This window comes from Cavia porcellus, unplaced genomic scaffold (genome assembly GCF_034190915.1).
Source record: "Cavia porcellus strain 051 isolate PalLab524CR breed Dunkin Hartley unplaced genomic scaffold, mCavPor4.1 scaffold_3, whole genome shotgun sequence".
Classification (NCBI taxonomy): Eukaryota; Metazoa; Chordata; class Mammalia; order Rodentia; family Caviidae; genus Cavia; species Cavia porcellus.
In genome coordinates, this window is record NW_026947486.1 from 58,409,959 (window position 1) to 58,432,853 (window position 22,895).

The window sequence follows — 22,895 nt, forward strand, 5'->3', positions numbered from 1 at the left end:
TAAAATTATTAATATTAATATACTAAACAAATAGTCATTTAAGCTTAGCTCAGGAAATTAAATATTCATTTATTATTGTGGCTAAGGTAATTGTGTTTGGTCGACTGATACATATATCAATAGGTGCCCTACCAGTTTCAAATTGGAAATGTCTGTCCTGCTTTCTTTAAATACAGAGATTAAAAATTTTAGGGAGCTATCAATATTACAATGTTTTTTTTTCTTATCACTTAAGATCTACTCAAAGGAACTCGAGATAATATGTAAGACATTATGTTCATCAATACCTTAAGAAATTTATTTGGAGATGAGCCACACAATCTAGTTTCATTTTTTCTTCTTCTTTTATTGTTATTTTGAGACAGGGTCTCAATATATAGTTCAAATTACCCCTGAACTCACTATGCAGCCCGGACTATACTTGAACTTATAGCAATCCTCCCGCCTTAGCCTCCCCAGTGCTGGGATTGCAGGCATACACCACCAAGCCCAGCTAGCCCCAGAATATTTACAGTACCTCATAATTCCCTTTATCCCTAAGGCAAATTTTAAGGTCAAAACTAAACACTCTCAAATTGTCACGATGGTAGGTCCCAAGTGGCAACATGCAGTCAAAGTAAGGGAAAGATCCTTATAGTTAACACAAGAGACAGATGAAACAAAGTAGCAATCTGAGACGGATGACATTGGTGATTTAACCATGGTGTATCTAAACAAAAAAAGGTATAGGAGGCCAAATCTTCACTTGATTTGTATAAGAAGAAATATTCTAATATAAAAAAAAATGTCTTGTAAATCAGAAGAACAGCATCATGGTCCATCAGTCTACCCTGACTTCAAAGTTTACAAGGCCATAACATCTTGAATTAAGATGAGTCTCATCTCAACTAGAGAAATGACTCTGGTAGACTACTTAGAATTTATGCTTTTACTCTTTATTTATACCTTCCATAAAGAAACCTGTGAAATTAAATCAAGGTAACTGATGATTTAATAAATGAAAATCAAAATTTGATTGACTAAAGGACAGATCCTGGACTGACATTGAATTCAGGAAATCTAACTATCTTTACATTTTTCCAATTAGAGTAGGAGTTTATGGAGTTTAGGTGACTAATAGCATTTATTTCATGTCCAGCTCACATTTGATCTACAAATCTCTGTATTTCTACTCTGTGGTTATTTACCAGCTCCAGATCACACAATTGAAATAGATGCACTTAGCACCAGGGAGAAACCTTATTTTTTGCACCTTGATCTATGATATGAAGTTTATGAAAAAGGACAATTAGAATCCATTATAATTTCTTCTACCAAAAAAAATAGTATATCCAAAGCAATTGTTTATCCTCAGATAAGTGGTCTCAGACTAGTGGTATCACTAGAGACATAAAATACTGAGTGATTTTGATTTCTACATTACCATTAAACTCCATTTGGCTTATGGATAAAATATAAAACTGAAAAAAATACACAGTTGTTTTTATAAACATACTGTGTTAATTTTAATTGAATCTGATCTGCAAGATATGATTTTGTTTCTTGAACAATTTAAAATACTCACTGACATCTAGAATAAAACTAGTGATTTCAGCAAAAGCCTTTCTTTCTACCCCTCTATACAATAATTAACAGTAGCAGTTGACTTTTAGGTGAGATGATTTTTTTGTTTGTTTTGTACCACTTATCAAGCTAATGACCTCACCCTTGTCAGGGAGGCACACAACTACAAGTCTAAAAGTAATTTCATTCACAAAAATCATATATATGGAGATTCCATGCATGAGATGCTTCATGCAACAAGAGCCTTAAAGCAAGCAAGAGTAGCTATCCTACATTAAAACAAAACAAAACAAACAAAATGACACTTCAAGCTGAAAGTCATAAAAAGAAACAAGTTAAATACATGTTAATGCGAGAATAATTTAAGAAAAAGGCATATCATATATATATATATATATATATATATATATATATACTCAATGCCATCAGTGCACCGAATTTAATAAGTCAGCTGTTATTGAATATGAAGGGTGAGATTAAAATTTAGAAAATCATGGTGAATAACTTCAAAAGCATATTCTTACAAATTGGAAGGAGATTTAGGCAACAAGTGAGCAAAGTAATAGAAAACTTGAATATGAACAGATGATCTTTTTAAAAATATTAGTACATGTTACAGTACATGATGATTATGTTTATATTTGGGAGTTGGTATGGGTATATTTTAAAAATTGGAATAGGGGAATAGAAAAGAATCTGTTCAGAGCAAGATTTCAAAGTAATATATCAATTATAAAATCCTGTAGTTTCATGTCTCACATATGGAGAAATTTGTAATGAGAAATGGACTCCAAAAGACTAGGGCAGCCCTGCCTCTAGGTCATTACCAGGTGCTGGCCAAGGGGCAACTATTTGGTTGGCTCCATTATCAACAGAAAATCAGCAGATTTTCCACATTCCTGGGATCTCTTCCTTCTCCACTCTTTTTAATTTCACTTTCACTGTTTCACATAGTGCCATTTCAGGGGCCCATTTCCTAGACTGCCAGGCATTTCCTTGAAATCTGAATGAAAGTTTCCTTAACTCCACAATTCTTACATTCTTCATGCCTAGAAAGTGAGCCAAATACCGATATGGATAATGTCTGATGCCAAGTGAGCAGTAGCTTGCCCTTTATAGAACACACCTGCAGCTGCCTTTAAATATCTAGATGTCTGAACTTGAGACAATAACCTAGATGGCCTAACAAGAAGATAGTGTTCTTGTAATTGTCATCTTAAAAAAAAAGTCTTTTTGAGGAGTTTAACCTTTTAAATCATTGAGGATGCAATAGGTGAGAACTGGTCATTCTCTGAGATATCTTCAAAACATCTTTCCTACTGTCATTATATAAAATCATTGGTTTAATTTTAATATTTTTCCCTAGCAATTAAGATCTCCTTAGCCTCAATTTTGCAAATGCTTCCTTCTGGTCCAGCTTTCGCATCATTACACTCGGTTTTTAGCTCCTGAATATCACTGAAGATTTGGATAAAATCACCCAATATTCCTATTCCAACACACAATTATTAGGCTGGCTTGATGTTTCTTTCACCAGAGTAAGTAATCTGCCACCTTGAAATTCAGCCTCATACAAAATTTTAGAAACATACAAGATCTAGGCAAGATATTTTAAAGAAAAAAACAGTCCAGTTTTCAAAACAGTCTGCATTCACATCTGAAAACTCATGAGCCTGACCTTTATTGTCCACATGCCTATCGAGAATTATCATCTTCCTAACTCTGGAATGTCTGATCAATTCTGGTTAAAATGTTCTTGTGTTCTTCTAGCCTGTATCTCCAAGCATTTCCATTCTCCCACCCTGATAAACTGGCATAAAAGGCTCTGAACCATATGCTCAGAAACATAACACCAACTCCACTTATATGGGACAAATGGTAAGGAGGAATGGTTTATTTTTACTCATAGTATAACCCATAGTCCACCATCTATAAGGCAGAAATAACTTGATGGTAAGGCACAGCAGAGTAAAGTGGCTTAATCCATAAGAGCCAAGAAGCAAAGAACACAAGGAGAAGCCAGGAGCCAGAATACAGCTTTTCAGCTAAAGACATGAGTAATATTCATCTTCTGACCATGTTCCACCTCCAAGCAGAATTTACATATAAACTGTTCAGATGTAAAGTTTCTGAAGAGGGAGCCAAACTTATCAGTATAAGTACCTTGTCCTTACATTAATAGACATATGCTATTATTTCTTTTCTTTATATGCAATTATTCTCCAAAATTGTCATCTGTGGATTTAGAGAATTCCATATCCACCATCATAATATTCAAAAATATTGACTTTAAATATGGAACTTGCTTCACAGTAACAGAAGTTAGTGATGGGTCCATATTCATCATACTCTCTGGTTTTGATATATTCTCCACTATATTGAAGCAGTTGCTTTTTAAACAGTGAAATTTTCTTTTGAAGATTCAGTTGTAGTGTCAACTAGATGATAGTAACTTTATAAGCTGGTATTATAGGATATATTATGTTCTGAATCAATCTCCAATAAATGGAGCTATTTTTCTGATAGCCTGAAATCAAAAGGATATTGGTAATCGTGATCACCTCTGGTATACTACTAGTAAATTTTTGCTATTTCTTTAACTATCTTCTGCTTACTGAAATGTCTTAATTCTAGAGGCAGAAATGATTTTGTCAGGAAATGCAACAAAGATGTCATTGAAATGAAATTTAACAGCACCACCAGATGAATTTTAATTGTTTGATCTGAAATCAACGGGCCAAGAAAGCAGGAAAAGTGTTGCCAGAGAGAATAGTTCCATGTAACCAAGGAAAAATGTAGCTACTATTCCACAATGTATATGTGAAACAATACATTGCAATACAGAAGATCCTTTAAAATATCTCTCAGTGTGCTGGTGATATAGTTCGGTGGCATAGTGCCTGTCTGGAATTCATGAGTTCCAGAGTCTGAATCCCGGTACTAAAAGAAGAAAAATATCTTCATATTGCTAGATTCTGTGATTAAAGTTAATGGAAACAATAGCTGAATAACTATGCAGGAAAGGAAATGGTTCAAATCATTCAGAATTGATAATTTGGTCAACTTTTCAGACAAAAAGCTAGGACTAGACGAAGTACTTTCTGAAAAGAAGGGGGACATAAAAGCATAGTAAAATATAGTTACTTATAGCACATAAATCTATAGAAAAACTTACAGAAACAAGGATGGCAATTGCCATAATTATTTCCTCATTTTTGTGAATACCTTTGTACATACAAACATATACCATGTACATTATATTATATTATACTATGATATGTATATTGTTTTCTCTCATGCCTTTCTGTAATATAAGAGACATTGACTTTATACTACTATTTGCAGATGTTAAATACATCATAGTATTTGATCTGTGGTATATCACAAGAAAAGCAAACATCATTCCAGGAGTTTAACCTCTCTGATATAAACTGTAGTTCATTTTATATTTTAGATATTAATGTAACATAGATGACAATCAAATAATTACTAAAGCACTGTTTTTTTTATTTTTTATTATTATTTATTTACTTTTTGGTACTAGAGATTGAACTCACAACCTTGCACTTATCAAACAGGGGCTTATGCTGCTGAGCTAAACCCCTGGCGGTCTATTTCTTGGCCAGTACAACGCTGATTTTTTTTCACTGTGGCTTTGAACTATAGTTTCAAGTCAGAAATTGAGAGGACTCTTGCCTTGTTTTTGTTGTCCAGAATTGCCTTTGCTATTCTAGATTTGTTCTGTTTCCAAATTCATTTTAGGGGTGTTTTCTCTAGATCTGTGAAGTATGGTAGTGGTAATTTGATTGGGATTGCAGTAAATGTGTATAACAGTTTTGAGAGTATGACCATTTTCACAATGTTGGATCTTCCTAACCAAGAGCAAGGAATATCCTTCTACTTTCTAATATCCTCTTTAATCTCCTTTTTAATCATAGCATAATTTTCAGCATATAGGTCTTTTACATTCTTAGTTAGGTTGATTCCTAAGTATTTGGGTTTTTTAGATGCTATTGTGAAGGGTGATATTTCCATACTTTCTCTCTCATTGCGTTTTTTGTTTGTGTACAAAAATGCTATTTCTTTGACTATCTTCTGCTTACTGAGATGTCTTAAATCTAGAGGCAGAAATGCTTTTGTCAGGAAATGCAACAAAGATGTCATTGAAATGGAATTTAACAGCACCATCAGATGAATTCCAATTGTTTGATCTGAAATCAATGGGCCAAGAAAGCAGGAACAGTGTTGCCTGTATCCAGGCTTTGTGTCCAGCTACACTGCTGAATTCATTTATTATCTCTAGTAGTCATTTAAAGGAATTTTGGGGTCTTCTATATAGAGTATCATGTCATCTGCAAATAGTATTAACTCAATTTCTTACTTTCCTCTCTTTATTCCTTTTATTTCTCTCTCCTTTCTGATTGCTCTAGCTTGTTTTCAGAGCTATATTGAATAGGAGTGGTGATAGTGCACATCCTTGTCTTGTTCCTCATTTTAAAGTGGAATCTTTCAGTTTTTGTCCTGTTAGTATAATGTTGGCTGTTGGTTTGTCAGAAATGGCCTTTATAGGATTGAGGTAGAGCCCATGTATTTCGAGTTTCTATTTTTTTTTTATCTTGAACATGTGTTGAACTTTATCAAAAGCTTTTTCTGCATCTATTGAGATGACCACGTGGTTTCTGTTTTTGGCTCTGATGTGGTGTATTACATTTACTGATTTGCATATGTTGAACCACCCCTGCATTCCTGGGATGAAACCTTCTTGGACATGATGTATAACCTTCTTGATGATTTGCTGCATTCTATTTGGTACTTTTTTTTTAAATTGAGAATCTTTGCATCAATGTTCATTAGACATATTGGCCTATAATTCTTTTTGGTTGGGTCTTTTTCTGGTTTAGGTATCAGAGTAATACTTGCCTCCAGGAATGATTAAGGGTGGATTGCTTAATTTTCAATTTCATTGAAGATTTTAAGGAGCTTTGGCAGCAGATCTTCACTAAATTTCTTGTAGAAATCAGGCATGTATCCATCATGACCTGGGCTTTTCTTTGTTGGTAAGTTTTTAATTACCTTTTCATTTGCAAAAGGTGATATTGAGTCATTCAAAATTTTTACAGATTCTTAGTTAAGATTTGGTAGTACATATTTTTCTAAAAATCTGTTCATTTTCTCTGTGTTTTCCAGTATATGTGAATAGAGATTTTCAAAGAAAGTATACATAACCTTTTGATTTTCCATAGGATCTGTTTTAATTTAAGTACTTATTGTGTGAATTCAAACTTTTTCTTTCTTTTTCTTTCTAAGGTTAGCTAGAAGTTTGTCCATTTTTTATTCTTAAAAAACCAACACTATGATTAATTAATTCTTTGTATATTTTTTAGTTTCAATTTCATTGATTTCTGCTCTAATCATTAAAATTTTCTATCTTCTGTGAGCTTTGGTTTTAATTTGTTCTTCTTTTTCTAGACGATTGAGACAAAGCATTAGGTTGTTTATTGTGCTCATTCTATTTCCTTGATATGAAAATTTTTTGCTATATACTTTCCTCTTAACACCACTTTCATTGCATCCCACAGTTAACAGTATGTTGTTTCCACATTTTCATTGAATTGTAGGTAATGCTTGCTTTCTTCTTTAATTTCATCTGTATCCCACTGGTTGTTGAAAAGTTTGTTGTTTAATTTCTATGTATTTATGCAAGTTTTGCAATTAATTTACAAATTTAGTGTGCTATGATTAGATATTATGCATTTTTCAATACCTTTGCAGTTACTTAAGAATATTTTATGGGATAATATATGGTCTATTTCAGAGAATGTCCCATGCACAGCTGAGAAGAACATGTATTCTGATGTGGTTGGATGGAATACTCTGTAAACATCTACTAAGTCCAATTACTGACAGATATGATTCAGTTCCATTGTTTCTTTTCTTTTTTTGGGGGGGTACTAGGGATCCAAATCAGGACTTTGCCCTTGCCAGGTAGGCACTTATGCCGCTCAGCTGAATTCCTGGCCCCAGTTGCATTGTATCCTTGCTGACTTTTTGTCTAGTTGATCTATCTCTTTGTGACAATGGGCTATTAAGGATCTATGTTATAATTGTGTTCTTATGTATTTAGTTTTTCATATCCAATAGTATCTGTGTTATATAGGTGGGTGCTCCTGTATTTGGTGTATATATATTTATAACTGTTAGCTCTTCCTCTTAAACTTTTCCACTAATGAAGGTGTAGTGACCTTCTCTATCTCTTTTAATAATTTTAGGTTTGAAGTTCACATTATCTGCAAATAGAATAGTTGCCCCTGCTTTTTTGGGGGGTTCCTATTGTATGGAATACTGTTTTCCATCCTTTGACTTTTAAACTATGAGTTTTCTCTTGGGTCAAATGGGTTTCCTGTATGCAGCATATTGGGGGAGCATGTTCCTCTCTGTCAACCTATTTCTTTTGATAGGTGAGTTGAGGCCCTTTACATTTATGGATATCACTGATATGTACTGGCTCGACTTTGCCATATTATGTTCCAGCTGTTGGCTTTCTGCTTTTCCCCCTTGTTTAATTGTTTGTCCTACCTGGTAGTTTCTTTCTGTTGTTGTTCTGGGGATTGTGGTCATTTTATCTCTAGCTAGTTTGTCTTTCAATATTCTTTATAAGGTTGGCTTGGTAGATGTAAATTTTTTTCAGTTGTACTTTGTTGTGGAAGTAACTTGTTTCTCCACTAAATATTAATAGAAGTTTTTCTGGGTACATCAGTTTGGGTTCAAAGTTGTTTTGCTTCAAGGATTGAAATTCTTCACTCAGAGCTCATCTTGACTTGAGGATTTGTGCTGAAATGTCTACTGTACTTGAAATGGGCTATCCCTGATAGGTGAGTTGTGACTTTTCTCTAACAGCTTTTAGTGTCCTGTTTTTATTCTTTGTGTCTGAGATATTAATGCTTATGCATCTGGGTGTAGATTTATGTTGGTTGTGATTGTTTGGTGTTCTATATGCTTCACTTATCTGCATATCAGATTTTTCCCCCACGTTTAGGAAATTTTCTGCTATTACTTCTGTTAATATTTTCATTATTTCATTTGCATTGACTCCTGCATCTTCACTGATGCCATTGGATCAATATGGCCAGTACTAAAGTTCCCTCCAACTAACTCTAGACCTGCTGAGTCTGACAAGCATGTGGATGACCCCTTCCTGCACACAGAAAACAACAGAGACAGAGTAAGGAATGTGCCAATAATGACTTACCCAACTTGGAGAAAATCAAAAAGGCTTATGAGACACACAGGCACACAATAGGGACACAGTAGGTTCCCAGCTGACACAAATACTATAGACAGGGAGATTTGGTGACCTGGAATAACCTGAAGATAAAGCAATAGCAGAAACTAAAAGTTGACCTACATCAATACTACTGCACTTGTCAGCCAAGGAAGAATACAGAACTCACCCAACAGGCCCTGCAGTGGGAACTAGGGTGACTGGATCACCCGTTCACTGAGGGGTCCAGCAATTGGACAAACATCAACTTTATATTAGGACCCCAAGATACATACTACCAAGAGTTGACACTAGTGGGATTGGAAGACCAAATATTAACTCAAAAGGGGAAAATGGCAAAACTAAAAAGCAAACTGGAATCTCAGACATCTAGGCCACCAGGTGCAAGTACAGGAAATATTGAAATAGAGGATTTCAAATGTAACACACTGGAAATGTCTGAACTGATAGCAAGTGAAATAAAAGAAACAACTCCATGAAGCTATAGAAGAAATCAAATTAGAAGTACTCTCCCATGTAAAGATAAAAATAAGACCTTAGTAAAGGACTTGTTGAGCACACATGAAGAAAAAATGGAGAAAAAAGTACAGGAGAATGGAAAAGTGATTGAAACTTTGAATGAACAATGTAGAAAAAACCAGAATTCATGAAATAAACTCAAAGAAACATCCAAGAAACAAAAAAAAATTCTATTTAAAGCTGGAAAAATTGTTTAAATTAAGCTGAGGATAGGATTTTGGACCTTCTTTTTTTTTTATATCCCATTTCTTCCTTTCCATGCTTCCTGATTAAAATTCTCATTTGAACATTTTCTTCCTATTTCACAAGCATTATTGCCTGTATGTCTTTGTGGATGTTTAAATTAATACACTAAGTAAATCTGATCCTACTCACAAGAACTGAATATCATGTGATTGGTTTAGTTTCCATATAACAGAACTTCAGAGAAATGTTCAATTTCTTTGTTCAAACTGGTTCCCAGACCAAATATTCCAGTATATCACTGTCTTTCTTAGCTCTCCAGCCTGCTAATAGCAGAAGGTGGAACTTCTAAGGCTCCATAATTGTTTGAGTTAATCTCATGGTATATCATCATAAGTCAACCTCTTTGTCAGTCTCTTTGTCTCTGTTGTCTGTATATATATATATATATATATATATATATATATATGGAGAAAGAGAGCATTTTTATGGATTAAAACTTACAAAATTATATTCAATTTCACCCATTTTTTTCTTTTATTTTATCTGTACATTTTAGATATACATAGTCATAACATTCATCATATGGAATATGTACTCTTAAAAGCTATATCTTGATTCTTTCCCCCATTCCTTTCCACTCTCTACAACCCATCTTATGGTCCTTATTTCCCGTTATTGTTTACATTTTTCTATTCTTTTTCTTGCCCCTCTTTTCATTTCCCCCTCCTCATTTCAAAATTTTCTTCCCATTTCATGAATTTAAATTAACATAAATTTATAACCAGAAAAGAAATAACATGCAATTATCTATTCAGGGGCCTATGGAAGCAAGCAAAAATTTAAAGAAATAATATTCTAGAAAAGTAAGAACCACACAAAGGTGAGACAATATTAAAATCCATATATTTTTATCCAGACATATGCTAATACTGCACACAGGACAAAGATTCTGAGATTCTGGACCTCCAGTTGCCCATCCCTTTTCATGTAGAGATCCACTATGAGTAAAACTACATATTTCACAGTAAAATTTTTAATAAATGAAATTGTTAACAATTATCCTAACCAAGGAATTGAAATTCTTCTATAATAAAAACTATAATATCTGAAAAATTACATTGAAAAATAGGTCAAAAGTTGGCAAATTATCCTCTGATCCTAGATAGATGGAAACTAATACAGTCAAAGTAGTTCATATTCCAAAATTGTTATCGAGATTTGATGTAACCCAAATCAAAATATCATTCCTTACAGAACTGGAGAAAGCAATGCTAAAGTTCATATGAAACTAGAAGAGACATACAATAGAAAAAGTGATTCAGAGCAATAAGAGCAAGTTAGGGATCATCACCACCTCAGACTTCAAGTTATTCTTCAAAACTACTGTAATAAAAGTAGCTTCATACTGGTACAAAACCAGACTTGTGCATCATTAGTACAAGATAGAATATACAGAAACAGATTTAACCACAGTCAATCACATCATTTTTGACAAAAAATGCCAAACCATTAGCTGTAAGAAATAGTTAATTTTGTGTATGATGCTGGGGAAACCAGCAATACTACATGATGCAAATTAAACCTAGACCATATTCATTATGGGCTACAGTAAAAACAAAATGGATCAGAGTTCTAAATATTAGAATGGAAACAATTTCTGGAAGGAGAAACAAGTAAAACTTATGAAGACATATGTGTAGGCAAAGACTCTCTGAACAAAAACCCTTTTGATATGAAAAATCAAGAATCTACAAATAGGATCATGTCAATTGATAAGATTTTAAACAGCCAAGGAAACCATTAACAGAGTGAAGAGATAACCTGAAGTAGAAAACAAAATATTTTGCCAGCTATTCCTCAAGCAAATGGCTAGTATCTAGAATATATAAAGTACTCAAAATATTAGTCCCCCAAAATGATTTTTCTTCAGGTGCACCTTATTTATTTTTAGAGTTTTCCTAATACAGAACTGAGTCTCTGTCCTGTTGCAACCCTTCTTGAAGGTTACAGAAGAACTGTCTTTACTCTTTCTAGCTTCTGGTACCTTGTTGGCAATCCTGGCATTCTTTGGCTGTTAAACACATTACTATAGTCCTCTTTCTTTACAAGAAATTCTTCCTTTTTTTCTATTTTCACACTGCTATTTTCTTATAAGAAATTTATTCACATTGGACTAGGGTTCATCATGCTTTAATATAACTTCATCTGAGCTGATTAAATCTGTGACTAGCTTATTTTCTACTAAGGCCACATTACAATGTGTTAAAGGTTAGTAATTTAACATATTTTTTGAAGAGACTAAAATTCAGCTCATGGCATGTAATTAATTCTTTGTACATCAGAAATTTTAAAAATGGGATTAAGTTTTAATTTCAGAATAACAAAAAAACAATTAATTAAAAGTTATATAGGGATGATATTATTGAAGACATGATATGTAAAGGAGATATAAAAATGCTTGTAGGCATAAGAAGAAAGACAGAAAAATTCTCCACAATGCCTTTTTTCTAGAAGAAATCATGTTTCACTCATAGGAAGATTTTAGGCCAGGTTGAAAATAAGGCAGAACATGGTAACTTTATACACTGGATTTTTTCCCACACGTTTAAAGACATCTATAAAATTTAAATTTCTAGTTATTATTTTAATGTATGTAACATGATATAACTGTGAAAAAATACATTTCACCCCAAGTTTTACACTAGTTATCTATTGCTTGGAACAACGCTTGAGAGTCAAAGATGCCTAAAGTTTGTGCAATGTTATAAAAAGAGAGGGAACTGTCGTGATAGTCACAGTTTAACCCACTATCTAACATAAATGTATTATTTTTTTCTTGAAATTAATTACTACATTGAAAAATCAGACAATTTTCAGAATGCAAAGAGCTTCATTCTGTAGTAGAAATGAACACACAATATTAATTTTAATGTTGCAGTTTATAATGAAAGCAATGACAGAGATAAAAGATAAGTGTGTCTTTCATTTAAAAAAAATAAGGACAGAAGATTAAGCCAGCCTAGGTAGAAAAACTATTAAGGAAGTGACCTAAACTTAAAAAATGAAAGTGCAAAATGCGCAATGATGTAGCATAATTTAATCTGAATATAATTTGGGTGTGGATAAGGCTTTTAAGATATGAGAGACAGAACATATGCATGCCTAGTATAACATTATTTCTAACAACACTGTATTATGGATCCAATTTCAAATTTTAAGGGTGGAACCAGTTTTACTACTACTTTCATCTGAACTGGAATAATCTTTCACCTGGAATATTGCCATAATCTCCTGGCTGATACTGGTATGTGTGTCATTGAACTTTTTCTAATTTCAACACAGCAATGAAAGTGATATCTATATACGTTTTGCTGATAACTTCTAATGACTTTATATTGTATACAGAGGAAAAACAAAAGCTCTTCAAAGGACTCATAAAACTCTACTTTTTCTGCACTCCTCCCCCTCCCATCTTTTTCATGTGGTCTTGACCCAACTTTTGACTTGCAACCTCTCTACTCTAGGATCCCAAATCTCCTCCCATAAATTTCAGACACCTTAATCCTGGCTCAGAACATTTGCACTTCCTCCTTTCTTAGCTAGACACCAAATTTAAAGACCCACTTATTAAGAGGGTATTTAAAATAAATAGACATTTCTTGAGTGAAGAAATATAAATGGCCAATTAATGCATGAAATGTGCAACATTGTTGTCCATTTGAGAAATATAATTAAAACAACACAGAGATTCCATTTCTTTCCAGAAACAATGGCTACAATGAATAAACCAGTAACAAGTTCTAACAAGGCTGTGAAGAGAAAAAATAAACACTCTTTCATGCTGGTGGAAATGTAAACAAATGCAACCACTATAGAAATCAATATGCTTATTCCTCAAAAATATAAAAGTTGAAATTCTACTTGATTCAGATATTCCTCTTCTAAGTATCTCCCAAAAGATTTAAGGACATCATACTGCAGCAATATTATGAATATATATTAAATATATATATATATATATATATATATTCATATATATATATGAATATATGTTAAATATATATATGAATATATATGAATATATATTATATATATATTCATATATATATATGAATTTCACTGATATATATATATATATATATATATATATGAAATTCATAATAGCTAAATCTTAGAATAAACCTATGTCTTCATCACCAGATTAATAAAGAAAAAAATTTTGCTATCTGTGATAGACTGGACACCTATTGTGAAGATAACAACACGTATTATGGAAGCTATTGTTTTCATAGTATCCTGCTTTGAAGTTCTGTACCAATTTTGCTGATTTGTTTTAATTTGCTTTGTTATGTTTTCTTTTGATTTGTTGGGTTTTACTATATTTAAAATAAAAAAAAATATTTACACACAGTGGAGTCCTATGCCACAAAGAATGTTAACCTTGAGTCAATTGTGGAAAAGCAGATGAAACTTGAGATCATAATGTCAAGTGAAGCAACTGAGACACACAGTTTAATATCACATGGTATTTATTTTATAAAAAAATCAATGTACTGATATATATATATATATATATATAATTATAAATTTATCTATATCTATGGGAATATATCTATAATATGAAATAATAAAGCAGGCAATAGGAATAACAAAAATGTTACTGCAAAATAATGTATACAGAAAAAGTATCTAAAAGTATGATGTGACTTAGTACAATTGTCTGTTTTATAAATTCTTTAGCTTATTAGATTTATTTTAGATCTGTGCTTATGAAAATTGAAATTGTGTGTTTTTAGGAATAAATGAAGCTGATGTTTGCAAAATAAAAAAGGTGAAAATAGTAAAAAGATGCATTATGTACATGCACTAATTCCTTACAGTAAGTATAATCATATATTACAAACATTAATTAAACAATTTTTAAAAATAAAGCAAAAACAAGATACAAAAAAGCAGTATTTATGTTGTTTCTTAATTGGGTTATAGAAACAAATGTGTCAAGACTCTAGGATCCAGTACTCCACTGAGAAAAGGAACCAATGCTCTTGTTTTCCTTTAAAAAAACATTTGTCAAATGCTCTCTCTCGCTCTCTCTCTCTCTCTCTCTCTCTCTCTCTCTCTCTCTGTGTGTGTGTGTGTGTGTGTGTGTGTGTGTGTGTCAAATTTTTGCTGTCAAATACAAGACCTAATGAATGCTTATGATGAACTTTTCCACTGAGATATATTCAGCCCCAAAGTTGTCAAATTCTGAGGTTGGAAAAACCTCTGAAAAAGCTGTCCAGCAACTTTAACCTTCTATTTGTGCTGTGGAGATAAATATCTAATGAGCAGAGGGAGTTCCACTCAACCACTGTGTCTTTTTTTGATTTAACAAAATGTGACTCAAACTTAGTCTTTAACATTCTGCAATGAAACTGCAAATAATTTACAATCTGGTAATCTGGTTTCATTAGATTCTGATTTCATCTTACATGTGTTGCAAAAAAAAAAAAAAAAAAAAAAAAGGAAAGAAAGAAATAAAAAAAGCTCTTCCAGAAGGTTAAGGATATAAATAGTATTCCTAGAAAAAGGACTATCATCAAATTCCAGGATGATAAAAAGTAAGTTAAAGATGGTAACAGAAGTAAAAAGAGAGACAGCCTTTTTGGAAATGGCAAAGGAGGTCTAGAGATGGGACCAGATGGAAGGTATGAGATAGGAAAGAAAAGCAAGAACGAGAAACTTTATGTAAATCTTCCAATAACTCACAATGAATATATGCACTATGCATCAAAAACGTATAATAATGATACATTTAACAAAGAGAGAATTATAGAAGGAACCTAGAGGTAATGCATTGGAGTTATCAGAAAAACACCAAAAATAATAGTGAATAAAATATTCAACAGAAAAAAATACAGAGAAAATACATGAAAAATACAAAGAAATTGTCCAGAGATTTTAATTCTATAAATGATAAATTCTATAAATAAAAAAGTGAAATATCTGAAATTGGAAATACAGTAGTGGAATGTAACTGAAGATTAGAGAAAAAGATATGCGGGGCTGGGGATTTAGCTCAGCGCGCATAAGCGCCTGTCTTGCAAGCAGGCAGTCGTGAGTTCGATCCCTGGTACCGGTAAAAACGAAAAGACATGCAAAGTAGAAATCCGATCAATAAAAAAGCAGAGTGGAATATATACGTAAAATATTTGCAGTGTATGGTGTATCTGGCATGAGATTGTAAGAATAAGTGAGAACTATTAAAACCCACATGATTTTGCATACTACTCATGTTTTGTTTGGGGTGATATTAAATGTTGGTACAATGGTTAGTAATCTTCAAAGTAGCCATGATGATGTACATACTCTACACAAAATTATAATGTGAAGGAAATAAAGGTTAAAATTTGAAATTTAAAAATGTCATCATTTTAAAAATTATATCTTTATACAATTAACAAAATATTTAAAATCATACATGATATAAAACATAGTTATGATTAACAAAAATATATAAAACACAGATGTTTAAATTACTTCAGTTTTACATATTCAATTTATTGTATCCCAGGACAGCAAAAATATTTGTGTATCAGGAGTGATCAACTAAAATCCAGTCAGAACTAGTCTATACCTAACAATGATGAAACTTACCTTAAAACTTAAGTGATATGAATGTGCATATGACAGAAATTGCCTTCTTTAGTTAAATTAATAGCTTAATAATTAGGAAAATAGTTCAATGAAATAGATACCAATTAGGGTATTTAGTTGTGTAAGTGGACTTCTGTGACTGTAATAACAGGGAAAAAAAATCTAAAGAAGCCTGTTAATTAGAATGGTAAGCATGTTGTTTGAAGATGGGTCTTTGGTCCTGCGACTTGCCAGTAGATTACCTAATTTCTAGTTCCTGATGTTAAATATTTAAATGAGAATAAAACAAAATCAAAATTTTGAAAATCTCTGACCTAGTCTATATGATACTGGTGTTTTACAGTACTAACTTTTCTTAAATAAGGTCACTTTGTTTTATTAAAGTGTTTGAACTTTCACTTTTTGAAGCAATTTAAGGAGTCCAGTAAAGGAGATGAAAGAATAGTAAGAGCCAAAAAGATATCTTGGAAATAGAAGTTTAAATCCACCAAGCATTTGTAAGGTCTAAAATATATATCCACTAAATATTGGAACGCATAGACTTTAAATCTAACATGACAGGACCTAACAGTAGTGAATGAATGCAATACAATTATGCTAAATGACTTTTATAACTCATCATCACTAATAGACGGATAATACAAACAAAAAGCAAAAAAGAAACATCAGTATAAATAATAATACATATCAAATGAACTTAGCAGATATGAAAGAAATATTTCATTCAACTGATCCAGAGTACATATTTTTTTTGTTCAGCATGTGAAAATTTATGCAAAACGTATCATTTTAGGTCTTCATTCTATTCTTAATAAATGCATAAAAGTATGTTTTGCATCTTATCAAGCCATAATGTAATGAAACTAGAAAATAACAGAGAAACAGCTGACATTATACAAATACATGGACATTGAACAATGTTTTTGAATGAATAGTGCATCACTGAAGATTTCAAGGTTCAAATGTAAATATTTGTAGAATTAAATGGACTTTGAAAAATTATCACAATCCATGGGAAATAGAAAAACAATTAGAAGAGCAAAGTTTATAGTAATAAGTGTCTACATTTAAAGTGATTTTTAAAATAATGGTAATTTTCAAGTTTTTAAAAAAGAACAGCAAACCAAAAGCAATATAAGTAGTGGAAAAAATAATAAAGTTCTGAGCTGCATTTGTTAAAATAGAGCAACACAAAGAACCAATGAATCAAAGAGCTGGTTGTTTCAGAGGTGGAGCTCAGCTAACCAAAATTAAACCACTGAAACCAGAACTTGTTAGCTCAGCTCACCAAAAAAAATGGATAAGCATGTAAATAGCATTAAGTGTAAAGAAGTAGAACATTACAGCAGAACCTGCTGAAATCCAGATAATAATTAGAAAATAATATAAAAAATATGTGCCAATACTTTGGAATATTGAAAACTTATAAAAATGTCTAGACATGTACAACATACCAATTTGAACAAAGAAGACAGGTTTAAAACAGAAATAGATCAGTAAAAAGCATTAAGGTTGAAGCAGTATCAAAATTTCACGAAGCCAGAAAATCCCAGGACCAGAACTATTCACATTGAAATTTATCAGACTTTGAAAGGAGAATAAACACTAATGGTCTTCAAAGTACTATAGACACTAGAAACAGAAAAAAAATGTTTTTAAATGTATTCAATGAATGCCATAGTATCATTTTACCAAACAAAAACAAACAAACAAGAAGAAGAAAACAATAGAGCAAAATTTACAGTGAAAAGTGTTTCAAAAATGTACAATAAGATACTTGGAAATCAAAGGCAACATTGATTTCATTCCAGGTACATAAGATTGGTTCAATAGATATAAGCTAATGCATGCAATATATGATATAAATAGAAACAAAGATAAAGGACACCTAAGCCTTAGAAAAATTTTTTGGTGAAATTCAACACTGCCTCATTATAAAAATTAGGAATAAACTAGAGATAAAATGACCTTGCCTCAGTACAAGAAAGTCTACATATGACAAACACTTTGGTAGCATCATACTGAATGGGAAACAACTGATAGCATTTTTTTCAAAATCTTTGGAATGAGACAAATATTTACATTCTTATTATTTTTTACTGAATATAGTATGAGAAAATTTAAACTGAGCAATTGGGCAAGTGAATGAAATAAAATTATACAATAAGAATGATGAATTCAAATTTTTAATGTTTATAGATAATATTTTTCTGTAATTAGAAAATGTTTTGAAAACCTATTTTGGTTTTAGTGGTCTTTTTATTCTCATGAAAATCAAACAAGTTTTAAAAAAGAACAGAGCAAGTGAATCTCCCCTCTAAAAACAATGCCATCAAAACACTCTTGGGATTGATAAATTCATCAAAGTAGAAGTGTATAAAAACTATACTTGGTGTCTTTATAATATAAAGATAAGTGATTCATTGTGAAATAAGTCAAGAAAATAACTTAATTCACATTAGATTGAAAAAGTTACCTAGGAATAAACCAAAGTAAGAATGTGAGTGAATTTGCATTTTTCAAATGACCAGTGATGTTGAATATTTTTCCATATATTTATTTACCACTTGTGTTTCTTCATCTGATAACACTGATACCATCTCATTCAAGAAAGAATGGCTAACATGAAGAAATCAACAAATAACAAGTGCTGGAGGGGCTGTTGGGAAAAAGGAACACTTTTACATTGTTGGCGAGTGTATAGGCTGGAGCAACTACTGTGGAAATCATGATGAAGATGCCACAAAAACTAGGATTAAAGGTTGCATCTGACTCAGCTATTACCTTTCTGGGGATTTTCACAAAAGAATTGAAGGTATCATACCACAGCAATGTATGTGCACCCATGTTTACAGAAGCACAATTTGTAACAGAAAAATCTTGGAAAGAACCTAAAGACCCATCAAATAAGGAATGGACAAAAAAAGATGTATTATTTTTATACAGTAGAATACTAGTCAGCTACTAAGAAGGATAAACTAGAGGCCTTTATGGGTACACAGATGCAACTAGAAACCATACTCATAAGTGAAATAAATCAGTCTCATATGAATAAACACAGTATTGTCTTGCTATGTAAGATAAAGAAAAAAAAATGAGATCCAAAAGTTACAATAGATATAGTGAAAGATAATGAAACTGCTCAAAGAAAAATCATATTGTTTGTTCAATTTTGCATGCCTGTATCTGGGAAAATAAATATCTGTTTTAAGGATGACAATATGCAATATAGCAACAATTGGTAAATTCCTTCCATCTTGTTTTGAAACCATGTATCACTATTTTGTTGCTGTTATTGTTATCATTTGGCTTTTTTGGTTTTATTTTTGTTTGCTTGCTTGCTTGCATTTTAATTTTTTGTGCTTTTTTCTCTTTTAACAAATGAGAGTGATCTCTACAGTGAAAATTATGATGCAAGAAATTGAAGAAAATTCCATAAGATAAGAAGACTTCTCATGTTCATGAATTGGGAAAATTAATAGTGTCAAAATGGTCATATAATTGAGAGTCATCTATATATGCAATGTAGCTCTTATCAATATGAAAGACATTTTTAATAGAACTATAAGAGAGCAAGCCTTAAATTCATACAGAATCACCTTCCCCAAATCCAATGATGACGGGAGCAAAATAATAGTGCTGGAGGCATCCCAATATCTATGTCAAGATGTTCCATAGGTTTCCTTGCCATATGATAATCATCTATCTTGTTATTTAACACTTTACTTGTATGAGTAACATGATCATTATATATTGAAAATATATCCAAGAGATGCAGAATGGAGGGTGAGGAGGATAGGAGAAAGGGATAAAAACTTTAAAGAATAATTAACATATGTCATCCACATGTGTCAACATACTCTAGGGATCATAATCCTGTACAACAAACCTATAATATAAATAAGATGAATGAAAAATATATTGATGGCATTGGTGTAAAATAGGCATACATATTAATACAGTAAAATAAAACAACCATAAATATCCAACAACATATTCTGAACTGAGGCATCTAAATTTCATGCTGGAGAACAGCATCTACAGCAAATGATGTTTTATAAATTGAACATCTACCCGAATACTGGAAATACAACTCTATCTCTCACCTTGTACAAATTTCAATCCAAAATGGATCAAATCCATTAAAGTAAATCTGAAAATTTTAAAATACTGTAGGAAAACAGAGAAAATTCTTCAAAATATTATTATAGGCAACCATTTATTTGGCAGAGCTTCAGTAACTCAGGAAACGAAAATAAGATTAAATTAAATTTAAAAGCATGTACAGAGTAATGAAAACAACAATCTGAAGAAAAAAAAAAAAAACTACACAAAGAGAAAAGATTTTTCCAGCTATTTATTCCTTATAGTACTACTACATCAAAACCTCTAAAAATTTAATGCTTAAAAATCCAATAATTGAATGGGCAAATGAGGTGACCAGACATGCCTTGAAAGAAGTACAAATAACAAATAAAAATAATTTTAAATCAATTTTACTCTCTGATTACTAGGAAACACTTTTATATTTCCATAGAAGTTAGAATGCTTTTATATTTTCTTTATTGATATATATTAGTTTACATTTAAATGTTTTTTTAATTTCTAGTATTTTTAACATCAAAGAAATATAGATAAAAAGTACATTGAGATCCCACCTCATTTCACTAGTAATTGCTAATTTATGTAAAGACTACAATAACCAATTCTTGTGAAAAAGCAGAAAAAAATGGAACCTTTATGCAGTATAGGAGGCAATGTGTATTAGTATACAGGCTATGAAAAATAGTATGTAGGTTCCTGAAAAATCTAAAAATAAAACAACCACATAACCCAGCTGCACAACTATTGGGTACATACCCAAGTGAAACAAAGTCAGCATGCAATAAATACCTACATACCAATAATTATTTTGGCACTAAAATTAATAGTCAATGTACATAATCCATTCATTAACAAACATGTGACTGAACAGAATATAGCATACATACACAACAGAGTATTATTCAGTCACAAAGATGAATGAAACCATGTCACTTAAAAAAATGGATGAAGCTGGGTATTTGTGTGTTGAATTATTTAGACTACAAAAAAATTATTACAGATTTTCCTTCACATGTGAAATTTAGGATTGAATGATGATATGATATTAGAATGGATAAAATGAGGAAAAGATAAGAAGGTTGGGGGAGAAGAAATAAGATGATAAAAAGGTGGATATTATTTAACTAACTTACATTAATGTTTTTAAAATGTCACATTGAAATTCAGTATTTTGTATAAATAATACTTGCTAATAATTGTAGTAAAAAGTTAGTGAATATTTTGTAAATGTTTGATTTCAAGATTTAGATTTTTTAATCACACTAGGATAAAAAATTCTAGGAAATGTTAAAAAAGCACCAACTGAAATATAAATCAAATGTGCACTCCTATTAAAATTTTTAAGTGTTTTAACACAGAAAACACTTGAAACTAGTTGTAATGCTAAAATTGACAAAACATGTTGTGAATTGTCTGTTGAATAGTACGTGGCATTAAAGTGTGTTCCTTGAGTGTGCAAAAGAGAATAGGAAAAAAAAGTAAGACAATACTTAGAAAAATAAGAAAAATATCCCTAATGATGAGGATAACCTGTATACATAGAAATTTCAGAAAAAAATGAAAATTTGTTTCTAATAAATGTAGCCTCTTTATAGCATTACTAATGCTCCTATGGAAATGGAATGAAACATTTTCTAAAACATACCCTTAGTTTTACAGTCTGCTCTAACTAAAGTATTCATGGTTAATTCATTAATCTGTTTATTGTTATGTATTTAAAACACTTTTTTAAAATTCTATTTTCTCAGTTTTTAGCTTGGCATTTTATTCACTGCAGTAGTTTTGTATTGTTCATAAATAATTATGAGCTTTTGGAGGATTTGTGCTTTCTTTTTTATTATTTTTTCCTTTTATTTATATGTTGAGATTTGTGCATCTGTGTTGGGATGAACATCTTCAAATTGTATGTGTGGATCTACTTAGTGATCAAACATTTCTTAACAATGCATTGTGAGATACTATGTATTTGCTGTTTAGTTTAATTCCAAATGTACTTCACAGTGCAGATTACACATGGGTTTGTGTTGTTATTAGCCTATATTCGCACAGTGTGTTCTGTGTCAATACTTGAAAAACATACTTTCTCTACAATATGCTTGTGACACATGCTAAGGCCCCTTATGGGTACACTGTCTGGAAGATTGTGTTATTTAACTCTGTTGTTGCATAAAAGGAAATATCCTGCAGTGAAATTTAAGAATCCTATTTATCTGTACTTATTTACATGTAGAACATCATATGAGAAATTTAGTGCTCCATATCTTTTAAGAATAAATTCATAGACATGCCCAATGACCCTCTCCCAAACCAGGAAACTCAGATGGCGACTGGGGTAAGTTTGCGCACCACCCCAAGCCCTGTGAGACTTGAAGAGCATCTCTTCCAGAGTGCAAGGACCCATCCAGATCCCAGGCACACTAGGCTAGCCTTGAGAGATTTTGTGGATCATCTATATTATGCCCAGTGACCTTCTTCAACCACGGGACTTTAGAGTAGATGAAATGAGTTCCAGGGCATTGGTCTTCACACAGGGAGAGACAGCCCATAATTCACAGTGGCAGGTCCCTGCCCAGCTACCTGGAATACTGAAGATGGCACAGGAGGG